Source organism: Oculina patagonica, chromosome 11 (assembly GCF_052425735.1).
Source record: "Oculina patagonica isolate OP01 chromosome 11, crgOcupat, whole genome shotgun sequence".
Classification (NCBI taxonomy): Eukaryota; Metazoa; Cnidaria; class Anthozoa; order Scleractinia; family Oculinidae; genus Oculina; species Oculina patagonica.
The window spans coordinates 10,147,435-10,160,590 of NC_135768.1; the positions used below are offsets into that span (position 1 = coordinate 10,147,435).

A 13,156-nucleotide genomic window follows, 5' to 3' on the forward strand; every position below is an offset into this window, starting at 1 on the left:
TAGAGAAGCAGCGGCGAAGTGAGGATAAACATGTTGAACGTATAAACGAGTCAGACGAGTAGTAGCCAAAACTCCAGGATAAGAGCACCAGGACTTGTGTAATGGGCAGACGGAGGGTGCAGCGATGACGCTAGAGTAAACGAGGAGCCGATGCAAAAGTACGCCAGCACTTCACAAAAAGACAGAATACACGTGTACTGAGAAGCTATATATATACGTGTACACAGTCAGCGGCATGGCTTGCAGTTGCCAAAGTAACTCGGCACGTGGAATGGGAAATTAGGGTATTTGTTCGCGCGGGCTCCGGTGAGAATAGTCTTATATTAAAGGTCACAGTCTTTTCATGTGACCGTCGTTAATGAGCGTACCAAATTATCGCAGAAATGTCACAATAAATCGGCGTAGTTTAAAATATGAAAAAAATATGGACTGGACTCTGGACTAAAAAAAAGGACTCAAAAAGTCTGGACTAAAAAAAATATGGACTCCACTACAAAACAATTAAAAAAACCCCGAAAACATGAATTAATAAAGATAAGAATTAAAAAATTCGAATTAATAAGTTGACACTGGCTAAACATATTGTTTTTGGACGTTTCGGCCACTACTGTTGCCTTCTTTTTGTCTTTAGCAAGATAAAAATGCAAATGTTTAACGGCGTCCTGTTAAAATATGTAACGAATGTGTGATAAAAACTAAATGAACTTTCCGAGTACAACAAAAGTCTCTAGAGCATCCTTAATGAGTCTATAAATTCTTAATGCTATTGTAAACGTTTGGTAGCGCTATGTGTTCGTTTATAGTTCCTATCTCGCACAGAATGCCAAGCTTCAAGAATTAGTCGTTGTTTCCACACCGTTGACCTGTCAACAATTTCGACGCTCTCCAAATCTATTTGATGGTCGTTAAGCATATGGTGTTTTGCCAACAAAGAGTTTTTATCCAATGTTGCGATGGCATTCGCGTGTTCTTTCATACGTGTTTTAAGCGCGCGTGATGTCTGACCAACATAAACACAGTCGCAATCGTTACACTTGATCTTATATACAATTCCTCTGGTATCCTCTTTCTCGATCCTGTCTTTTGTTTTTTTCAGTATGTTCGAGATGGTACGTATAGGTTGATGGGCGATCTTGATGTTGAAGCCACGAAGAACGTTTGCAATTCTTTCAGAAAAACCTTTGGCGTAAGGGAGGATAACAAAACCACGATGGTCGATATCATTTGTTTCTTGTTGTCTACTCCTTACTCGGTTGGCGCAGACTGTGAAGACATCTCGCGCGCGTGGTCAGACATCACGCGCGCTTAAAACACGTATGAAAGAACACGCGAAGGCCAAAACTATTGAACTTAGCGGCGAACGTCAGTTTGGCGAAAGTCGATGGATAAAAAACCTAACAACTGTCTAAACAGCTTATAATTAACACTATTGAATTAGCTTGAGTAGTGAACGCGATGATTAGGCAAATAGAAGATTCCTGTTGAACTGAACGGAGAACGTGAGGTCGGCAAGTAACTTATTAAGCCAGGTAAACATTTTGAAAGCTAATTACTTTTACCAAACAGCAAGAAACAAGCAGTGGGAATATCATCACATGTTCCGAACTGCAATGTTCTAACGAGAAGATGACGATTATGAAGTCATTACGTTACGCATTGTTAAAATGGATTCATTACAACGAGTGAAAGCAGACGTCAGAAAACGCGGGGTCCCGGGGTCTGTGGAAAACACGGGGTGTGGAAAACGCGGGGTGTGGAAAACACGGGGTGTGGAAAAAACGGGGTCCCGGGGTCTAAAAATAAGACGAAGGTAAAAAAATAATGCTGGCTAAAAAGACAAGTTTAATAATTTATCACCACCAAACTTAGGATCTTCGTGAAACGTCTTTCCTTGCGTTGAAAAGCTTAATAGACATGTCGTAAAAAAGCAATCCAAGTTTGTGATCTTGTGATCTTTTGGGAATATCCGTTTTTTCCATTTTATAAAATTAACAAATTACCAGGAATCCGAAAATTAAGACAAACTACACGCCAACTTCGCCCATATCTGGCACAGGTGCTGACTTCATTCACCTAGTTTCATTCATGAATCGTCGTGCGGTGCCGTGGTTTCAGCACTAAAAAGAAATGGTGTGTTTTATTAAGCTGCCGACCGTGAAAACACGGCCAAAAAAGTTAAGTGTGGACGGAATTGCGTAGTTTTAGTAGAAAGAAATAAGCGAGAAAGAAGAAATCAGGAGGGTCTCATTTGGATCCACCCTTGAAGTTAACTCATCCACCGTACCCTACTGATTATGGTTGTTATATCTAATCTCCGTTTTCTGTGTATTGATTTATGACCGGTAGCATGTCAAAGTTATTCCACGCAAATGCCAATGTTTACTTTTAGCTGCAGCTTGGAGCTACATGAATATGGCAAATCAATGTTGAGTCTTTGCTGGAGTCCGAAATGAGAGCGACAGACTTTATACACGATCGGGTGGTAGTTGATAAAAGAATTATATTTTGACTTTATTCGGCGGACAATGTTTGCAACCTGTACGCAGATGCCGCAAAGGTGATTGGTATAGAAGAAAAAGAGTGGAATAGACTAGTATTAAAAAAATATTTTTCGTAATGAAATTAATTAGAGGCAGGCAGCTATACTACGGTCCTCCAATGATTCGGCAGAACACCAGGTTTGCTTTTTGTACTGGTCTTTTGATAACAAAAACTATATGGGCGAAGTTGGCGCGTAGTTTGTCTGAATATTTATTTTCGGATTCCTGATAAATTGTTAATTTTATAAAATGGAAAAAACGGATATATCCCAAAAGATCACAAGGACAAGTATTTGATTCACAAACTTGAATGGCTTTTTTATGACATGTATATTAGGCTTTTCAACGCAAGGAAAGACGTTTCACGAAGATCCTAAGTTTGGTGATAAATTATTAATCTTGTCTTTTTAGCCAGAAAATTATTTTCAGACCCTGGGACCCCGCGTTTTCTACAGACCCCGGGACCCCGTGTTTTCCACACCCCGTGTTTTCCACACCCCGCGTTTTCCACACCCCGCGTTTTCCACACCCCGCGTTTTCCACACCCCGCGTTTTCCACACCCCGTGTTTTCCACACCCCGGGACCCCGGGACCCCGGCCCCGTGTTTTCCACTAATCCCGTCAGGCCTACTCTGGGACCCAAAATCGCCCAAAGTCGCCCCAAATCGCCTAAAGTCGCCCCAAATCGCCTAAAATCGCTCTAAGTCGCTTTAATTAGTATAGATATTTTCAGCATGATGATTCCCATGTACATGTATACCACAACTGTACTTAGGGGTCGGTCACAATTGCCTAAAGTCGTTCAAAATCGCCCAAAGTCGCCCAAAATCGCCTTAAATCGCCCCAAATTGCCCGTAATTTTGGACACAATAAGCTAAAATTGCCTAAAGTCGCCTTAAGTCGCCCAAAGTTACGGCGACTTTGGGTCCCAGAATAGCAGAATATAGGCATAGACGTCAGTACGGTAGTTGTTTCTCTCATGTAAACAGTTGCTTTTCCCACTCGCTTACATCTCCCAAGAGCAAGCCCTGTAAGGCGAGTTTCCTTTCTTTCAACCTGACATTAAAATGCAAAGTATTCAGCTAACGTTTAAATTAACTTCTTTGGTCTAATACAAAAGCTCACGAACTTCGGGGGTGGAAGAGGAATTATTGGAAGTGACTTATTCATTATTCCTTCACATTTTTCACGACTTATTCATTATTCATTTTCAGACTTTTCTTGTTATTCATTATTCCCTATTGCCTAAATAAAGTAAACCTTCATTTTGTACGGGATGGGGGTGGAATTTGATCGACAGTGCCTGAAAAATTCGTTTGCCCTCCTTCGTTATCAGATATTTTTACTCTGCCCCCCCTTCGTTAATCCTAATTTTTTTATATGACCTCCCTCCCCCCAAAAATGACAACGTATCAAGCTAAATTTCGAATATCAGACAAAATTGCAGTTAAAGTGATAACAAAAATACTGTAGTGTATTGACGGGACGTAATTGTCACTGTGTCGATAACTGTGAGTCAGCTTTAATTGTTTGCAACCAGATAGTTAGTGGTATGGACTTGATGCTGCCTGATAATAACAAAGCAGGGGGGTCCGGGAGCATGCTCCACCGGGAAAATTTTCATTTTTTGAACCCCAGAAACGCTATTTTAGGCATTCTGGTAGAAGTGTTGCACTATCTTAGATGCCCATCATACAATGAATTATTTTGAGTGTCCCACCCTCTCTTTGGCCTGAAGATAAAAGATAATGTTTGAGCACGGTGAATAACCACTATTCATTATTCCTTTACTGGAAATGACTTATTCCCCGACACGAACTATAAAGGAACCTTTCATTATTTCCAGCACGCGTCTTTGTGAAGTGGGATAACAGTACATGTACTTAAGTAAACTGATTGTATTCAGCTAATAAGCTGCTGTTGGCTTTTTAAAAGTGTTTTTTAAATACTAAAAAAGGTTCAACATAGAAATGACAGAAATCACTGAAATACGGCAAATCCTCCGTAACACATCAATAAGTGGTCCATAGTAACACAGAAATCTCTAAAGAAATTTCGTGTGATTGTGTAGCGCATATAACTAGTGAATTGAAAACGATAATGAAAATGAAAAAGAAAAATGCGCCTGATGGTAGTATAATGTTTCCATACGTTTCGGGGCTACTGCCCCTTCTTCAGTGGAAAATGTGAAATGCCATCTAACGGAAATCCGGAAGATAAGTGGTCCATCCTACCAAAATGATAAATTAAATATTTACCCATGTATTTACCTAGCTAATTTTCTAAAAGACTCAGATTTCCGTGGTATTATCACTACTAGGTAATTTCACTACTTTTTAAAACAAATCCATTCATATGGATTCTGATATCAGTTGTTTATGCTGTGCAAGAGAGTTTGCACCATTTCTAATGTCTTGGCAAAAATAGACAAGAAAGATTCGCATCCTTCGTCCTCGTCAGTGGCAGAAAGTACAATGACTTTTCCTTCTCCATTGTTGTTGATGCTATTTGCCTTTTCAACCAACATCTTAGCTGTTATTTTGTGCTTGTTGGAGCAAAAAAAAGTTGAATGCTTCAAGCCAAAATCTAAAGCCATGTAATGAACCAGAAACATGTGTGTGGTTTCACCAGCAAGTCGCGGGTTTACATCGACCAGGTAATTTCCGTGATCTGTGATCAGGACCTCAAAATTGACCAAACCAAAGTAGCCTCGCTCTTGAAGATAGTTTTTAATTGGTACAGTAAACTGCTCATACAGAAGGGATTCATACTCTCCATGCTTGTCCCAGTCCACGTCTACGGCGCTAACGCGATACAAATTAAACCTATTAATCCCAGTACCTATCCAGAAGATCTCCCCCGAGTTGTGCAGATAAAAATGACAGCTTGGCACTTCTTTGACTCCAGGAATAAATTCTTGTATCACAATCCCTTCCTTCCAGCCGCGCACGTCTCTGATTTGTCGCAAAGTGGCAAACAACTCGCCCTCATTCTTAGCAAGACTGTTTCCATGTCCACCAAAGCTCATGTCGACTTTAACCATGCAGGGATAAGAAATGGGTGTTTTGGCATTTTCGACCATGTGTCTTGGCATTGGCGCTTTAATGTCAAGTATATATGGAGCTCTTGAGTTGTACTTCAAACAAAACATCGGGATCTACGCTGTGCTTGTGCTTCGGGATGCCTTGGAATGCCGCCTGTGTCACAAAAGGAATATCATCCTGCAGTCCTTCGTCCAGTGGCTTGATAACTATGGGAGGAAAAGCGGAAAGCCATTGTTTCCAGTGTTGTTGCAAGTACGATTCTGGTTTGTACTCCATGATAATGGGAATTTCATTCCCGGCTGCAGGCAAATGTTAAAATGCCGACAGAGTTTGACTCACCCTTGGTGAACACGGTGGATAATCGAATAGTCGGTATTTTTCATCGTTCAAGAATGTCTATCCTTTGCCATACGAGGTCGGATACTGTGGAAAAAAATAGGCCTCTTTCACGTCCTTTTCTATGAGACTTCCAATGGTGACAGCGTTCGTGGAAGACATCACGATGTTTAGACCAACTGTTATCCCAGTTCAAGTGGCGCGGGTTGTGGCTTTTACGGCGGTGGAAAAAAATTAAAAAAAAAAAACGACACAACAGTTTGTTGGTGTGATGCTCAAGATATTCGGTTATTGTTCATCATTACTTTCAGTCGGCTTTGTCCAGATATTCTGTGAGACCAAAAAAAGGATATTTCCTTGTTGCACCTAACGGTTCGTCTGACGCATAAATTTTCATTAAATTTGAATATTCCAAAACAATTGAAAAATCTGAAGTGCCTAGTCACCCTTTACTGCTATGTGACCTGAAAATAAAGCAAGAACAAAAATTTGATACGCCTTCCATGTTCCCGCCGCAACAGTATGTATCAGTAATTTAAACGCCAGAAAGAACACTATTTCGTATTCGTGAATTCTACAAGTACAGTTATACAAATGTGTATACGAGTTCGCGCGAGCTCGGAATGTTTGACAATTTTAAAAAGTGCTGTTTGAGCTGAATTATACATGAAGTTCGCAACAACAGATGGATGTTCGGAAGATTTCTGGATCACGAGCATGTAGATAGACAGAAAGTTGTCATTTGTTAACCTAAGGGAAAATTTGAACAAAAACAAATTGAGTTTCTTCGAAGCTGTAAGGCAGGTTGAAGCGCGTCTGGTTTGTCCGTCTCTGATTGCCATTTTTCTCATCCAATGTTCATATTCAATGTCGAGAGTCTGTGGGCTTGGGATATCTGACATATACATCTCGGAGACTACAGCAATGTCTACATTTGTGCCTGCATCAATGGAAGGACGCGCTTATATAAAACAAATTTTAGACTGGCATTTTGTTTCGTTCACTTATGTTTTTTCGTCAGAAACCGCTCATGTTAGAATGTTTTTTTCTTTCAGTTTAGCGGGTTCGACCGAACCACCCGAACCACCTCTGGATCCGCCCCAGACGCTGCAGTCTCACGCGATCTAGAAGAAGGCCTGGTCGTAGGTTAAAAACCTTAGGAAACTTAAAGCCAAAACATTTCAACAATAAGTTATTCAAAGTTTTTAATATATTGACGAAATTTAATGTTATCTTCCTGGAAAACTGCTTGCATTTAACGAAACTTTGATAATTTATCTACGTAAAGACGAAAAGGACATGTAACATTGATGATTTACAAGAATACGGTAGAACTCACATTGAGGCTAGAGTGTATAACGATTACGTTATTTTAAAATAACAGTGCTAAATTCACTAACCCAGAGCCCTTTCAATTTTTTCTTGCCGGATGAAATGGGCCCTGCATGCATGGTAACGAGTTATAAAGCAGATCAATTAGGTAACAGCCTGCAGAAGAGGTGGCTTAGCGCGGTGCACTCTTGTATTGCATTGCACGCTCAAAACGGATCTATCTTAAAATTCCGCGTTAAACGGCCCGTGTTGCAGGCTACTTTTTAGGTCTAGTTACAGTTTACAATTTATATTCCTATAAGTGCGTAGCGCAGAAAACGACAACAAGAATACTATTTTTTACTAGAGTTTTTTAACTAGGCTAAGCTCTGTTTACGTTTTCCTAACGTATTAGTCCGGGAGCTAGGAGCACAGAAATTATGTTTTGCACTTTAAGAGTACTGAAAAGGTTTGACAACGGATTACAATAAATTAAAACCTCCTCTTTCACGCTAGATAGTTTGTGGTTTCAAATTGTGGTATACGTTTTGAGTTATAGCTATGTTTTTGTCAGCCGGTACAGGTTACAAAAGGTCTCACACGAGGACGAGGCTGACATTGCTACTCAATTTATTCATAGAAACTTATTCGATAAGAAAACAAATGTTATCCAGATAACTGATGGGACTCTATGAAAGTCGATTTTATGGAAAGCACCATGGCTTGCAAAGAAATCACATGATATTTGTCTTCGTTTTGTGTGACGTGTCGTCGATCACAGCATTCTCATTCTCTGTTACAAAGGAACAGAAATTTTTCGCTCACGATCATCTGCAGACAGTTTGCCCTTTCAATTTGCTCTTTCGCACTAAAGAAGGGCAATATATTTTTGTGATAATAGGTTTTTTTGGCTGTCTTGACTATTTCTGTAATAACTCTGTAGCACTCTCAACTCTGGGGGAACACACGCTAGCTGCGGAAGTCCAGGATATGTTACAGGAATATTACCATCGAAAACCAACTAGAACAGGCAGACTTGGGTCCAACATTCAGTTTAATCCAACAAACATAACCAAAGTGCTTTTTGGCTTCCCCTCCCAGCACGACTCCATAAGCGGCTGAGTAGTCCAGCAGTTTACTGATCCGGAGATCTCGTCGATTGAACAGTTCTTTCTTACTACCAACTGTGAAAGCATCGATAAGCATTCCTTTCACTTCCCGGTTAGTGAGCGCGTCGTAAACCTCTTGGAGATTGGTGTATTCCTTTCCTGTAAAAAGAGAAAACTAACTTCTAAAAAACGAAGAAAAAACTTCTCGACACGAGACATCTCAATCTCGTCCGTACAGCTTACTGTAATTTTGCTCATCATTAAGAACGAGGACTCTTGCCAAGTCTGATTTTTTGCGCATGCACAGTGTACTAATTTTTCGAATGTCATCCAATCAGCTTTGAGCGGAATTATACTCTGAGCCTGCGCACAACGAGCGCAAACCGCGGACTTTAAATTGGACTTGGCTAGTGTCCGCGTTCTTGGAGATGACCAAAAAGCTGTAAAATTAAGACGCTGTCTATTCACGGCAAAAAACTGCTTGTACTTGCCCACCACACTATAGAAGGAGATATCCAAGTCAAGACATATTTAAATCAATGGAAAGATTACTATGCTAGTGTATGTACCTATAAACGGGTGTTATCATGAGTTAAGCTTTTTCTAATTGAAAAAGTTTAGCAGACTATTTCAAATTCTGTTTTCGTGGTTTAGAATCAAAGTCTCTTCGAGATACCGACTTTTTTTGCATGAAGTATGAGTCGAAGGTTTATCCTGTGCAGTCAAAAAGCCGTATGCATGATTTCAGCGTGGATTTTCTCGGAAACTATTAGAGGGATGAAGTTCAAATTCGGCGAAGAGATAGAGCAACAACTCACCGATCGATAGCCGTCGTCAGATAGGTGAGATTTTCAGTAGTTTGGCGTTAATTCCGGTTTGAAGTGGAGGAGGTCGCTGCTGGCGGCCGCCGACTTGCAAGCCTTGTCTACTCTTTCTCTCTTACTGGCCTTCGGCCGGCTAAATCAGTTAAAAAAGTGCTTAAAACGGCCCGCGCAGGCGAAGAAATACAACACATGAGTCGATAAACGTTTCATTAAACTTTATTGAGATATTTAGAGCGAAATGTAGTTAGATATGTTATTTCCAGAGCTTTATTTCAGTAAGCCTTATAGATTTCAAAATTTCTTTTGTTCGTCTCATGTCGACAACAATAATTAACCACGAACACATAGGGTGGTCTGCCTGTGATGCAACATTGCTGTCAACGCGAGGTCACGTCCCTAACGACCTAGGCTGATGACGAAATAGAATGGGCGCTTGTAGCGACCAAATTTGGCCTAAAAAAGAAGCCTTAAAAGAAGCCCCTATCTTTTGCATTTGTTTTAACTTCAATAATATCTTTGAAAAGAGCAAGTTTTTTGGTATGGTTTATTTTTGACGTTTGTAATTTTTAAACGATGTAAGTGCTAGTGGCTATTTATTCGTGTTTTAGTTACGCAATCCATTGTTTGTGCGACGCTTTTTATAGATCGCCTTTCAGACACACGTGCGTTGAGATAAGAAAGCTGACATGTCACTTTTAACATTGTTATATAACGTTTGTAAATGACAAGTCACGGTTTTTCCACGAGATCGCGTGATCACCCACAGCGGAAAGTAATCCCTTGAGAAATTAAAATATTCCCTTGAGAAATTAAATAAGTCCCTTGAGAGTAGACAAGAATGTTCCAAATTTTGCCCCACATAACTATTTTCGCTTGTAAACAAGCAAAAAAAGTCGCAAAAATAGCTAAAAACTAATTTCAGTTTGTTGTCCCTTCAACAATTCCGTAAAAAATATTTATCTTGGTGTTCAAAATTGATGAACAAAGCACTTCCATTTACAGGGAAAAACGGGATTACATTATATAATTTAAAAGTCTTAACTAACATTAAATCATGCGTTTTAGAAAGCACGATTGGCCTAAGTGGAATTTAACTTTTACAACATTTATCACTTTCAAAACAAGGCAGGTAGATAACAGTTATACAAAAGGCAAGTGCGGGTTCCGTTACACTTGAACGCTAATTACAGTTATGATCTTCAACAAAACAACAGGTGACTGCTACGGTTAAGGTCGCGCAGGACCCTTGCTCATTAATAAATTCATTAGCCAAATTTCTTGACGGGGTGCTATCTTGTAAAGCTTTAATTCGCTACATTTTGAACATCGATTCCTCTAAAATTTATCAAGGATATTAAGGGATGATGGAATTACATCATGATTGTCCTTTTACTGAGAGATGACCGTTTATTGTAATGCTACAGGCTCTTAAAAGTTTAACTGCAGATAATGCAATTTTGTGTCCAAGTTTTCGGCTACAACAGCGCACCGAATTAAATGATTGTATAACCTAGAGATGAATCATAACCTCTTTTGTGTTATGACAAGAACGAAATTTTCGATTTCAAAAACTGCTAGAAGTTAATAGCTTCAAAAAGGGTAAAAATGTGAAATCTAAACTTTGAAACGTGCTATCTTCATTTTGAGAACGAAATTTCAAAATTCTCTCTTGTCATAACACAATAGAGTGCACCAAGTTCATGTTCCTCGCGAATCAACTCCTGAAATTCTATATAGGCGAAGAAAACTTGGACACAAAATTGCAGGATTTTCCGCTTCCGAAGACCTTCCGAGACAATGTTTACAACCGACTTGTGCAGTATTCGCAGCTGTGAATCTAATTATGATAATTCGCTTTGTTTCAGCGCACGGTACGCAAAGCTGAGAACAATACCGTCTAATTACTTGTACAAAGAACTTTAAGAAAAACATTGTCATGAATATTTCGTTTGTTGTCGGCTTCAGTCGTCGCAGTTCGTGCATACTCTTTAAATAAATACATACATAATGATTTCAAGGGTCCTGCGCGACCTTAATGAACTGGAACATTTACCTGCTATTTCAAAACCAAAACAAAAAACCTTCTATGTTGGAATTTTCTATGTTTTTATCAGCGAATGTGAATAAATAAAATCAAACTAAATCAACGTAATTTCTCTCCTCGCATTCCTCCAACCTTAGCTTGAAATTCTCCCGGGTCAAGCAATAATTAAAAAAACTTCCACATTAAACCATTCCTAAATAGCGATGCAATACTTATTGACATATGTGTGTTATTGAATTTTAAATTTTTGTATTTAATTTTTGTGCCTGGACCGCGGCATTAACCGAGCTACCTAATATAATGGTCTCGGGGTCCATCAACTGATACTTTATCATTAAATCCTCTCTCGGCTTAGTAATTACTTTTGATTAATTCTCCGTAATTTACAACTTGTCTTTCTTTTGGGAAGTAATGCACAACAAATTCTCGGTAGCTATCTCTAAAATTACTTTCATAGATCCTTTTTTCTGATTTGTCTTGACTTTCTTATGACCTCATGAACTTTTCATGTTCATTAATTTTGTCACAATTTAACAACAAGCTGCCTTTAAATATATTTTGAATATCTTGGAGGGCCAACTTTTTTTCCTTTTGTTGCTCAAATCTTCGTTTACATGGTCCTCGCCACTTTTTCAAATATGCTTGTCTGTATTCTCATTTGTGAGCAAATGTCTTGGGAAACCAGTGGCTAGTTCTTCAGAAGAGAATATAGACTAGGTAAGTTACAATTTTCATCGGACGCTCGTTGCCAACGTTTTTCTGATACTCAATTTAGTTTTTGTTAACCGCCAGGGTAACCAAGATGAACATATAGAGAAATCCGTGGACAGTCAGTCAGTTTTAGAAGATTTGAATTCAGTAAGCAATGATAGCGTATTCTCTTTTCGTAATCTAAGTCAAGAGAGTGTACATTGGATTCTGACAAGGTCGTCTTTTTAGGGGTATCATGATGTATTTCAAGAGAATCCCATGAACGGCGCGGGTATAGGTTGTTCTCAAGGAGAAGATGCGAATTCGGTAAGTGAAAGAACTCATGATTTAAACAGCAGCCTGTTAACATATGTAATTACAACTTGAATGACAACGAAAGGTAGCGTTTTCTCAGATACCGCCCGTCTCCACCTCCGGATAACTCCCCTCAAAAACTTAAGGTGTTTATTAATACAGTAGAACTTCTTGAAATTTTCAAAATTAAACCAATCAGTTACAACAATAACATTTTCTCTCTCAACATATTTGAAAATAAACAGATTGACCTGCTTTCAACCGGCGCGTTGGGTGATGTTTCGTTCTACAACAACGACAAGGCGCTCCCAATTTTCAACACAGGAAAGAAAGCGAGATATACTATTCCCGAAGCAGCCAAGATATTGCTAAAGAGCGAGACCACACAAAAGTGTACAAAGACCCCTCTAAGAGTGAGAAAAAAACATGTCTTTTCTCGTGAATACTGGAAATTACCAAAGGTGGGAAGACGTCAAAAGCGACATGAACGGAACATATACCCACCCTCTACGCACAGGAACTTGGACAATTGATGTCAGCGATGATATGGAGATAAAAAATAATAGAGAAACGAAAGATAGAACTGAAAACGGAAGGCCAAATGCATTTGCACATTAACTCAAGAAGAAACGCATTTAGTTTGTGCCGGTCCATTTTTTTTTCTTTCCAAGCGCGAAGGAGAAATTCTTCATAACACTTGTCTCTTGCAATACCACATAGACAAAGAAAATTGCGATGAAGTAGTTTTTGACGAGGCACCCCATGCTCTCTTAAAAGGCAGCAGGAGAATCATCGTCAGTGCCATATAGGGACTGGCCCCTTCCCCATGCGTAAGACTGTTCATTCACCTGCATGTGCACTCTCCCCGTTCGGAAAGAAAGGAGCCCACCTCCAAGTGCGGAAGGCTGTCAAGCTAAAAAAGGAGTGAACGTAACATATGTAA

General features: G+C 39.5%; 1 pseudogene; it reads right to left on the minus strand.

The window, feature by feature from the left end:
- Nucleotides 1–4,414: 4,414 nt before the first annotated feature.
- LOC144630228 (uncharacterized) lies at nt 4,415–6,257 on the minus strand (annotated as a pseudogene).
- Nucleotides 6,258–13,156: the final 6,899 nt, after the last annotated feature.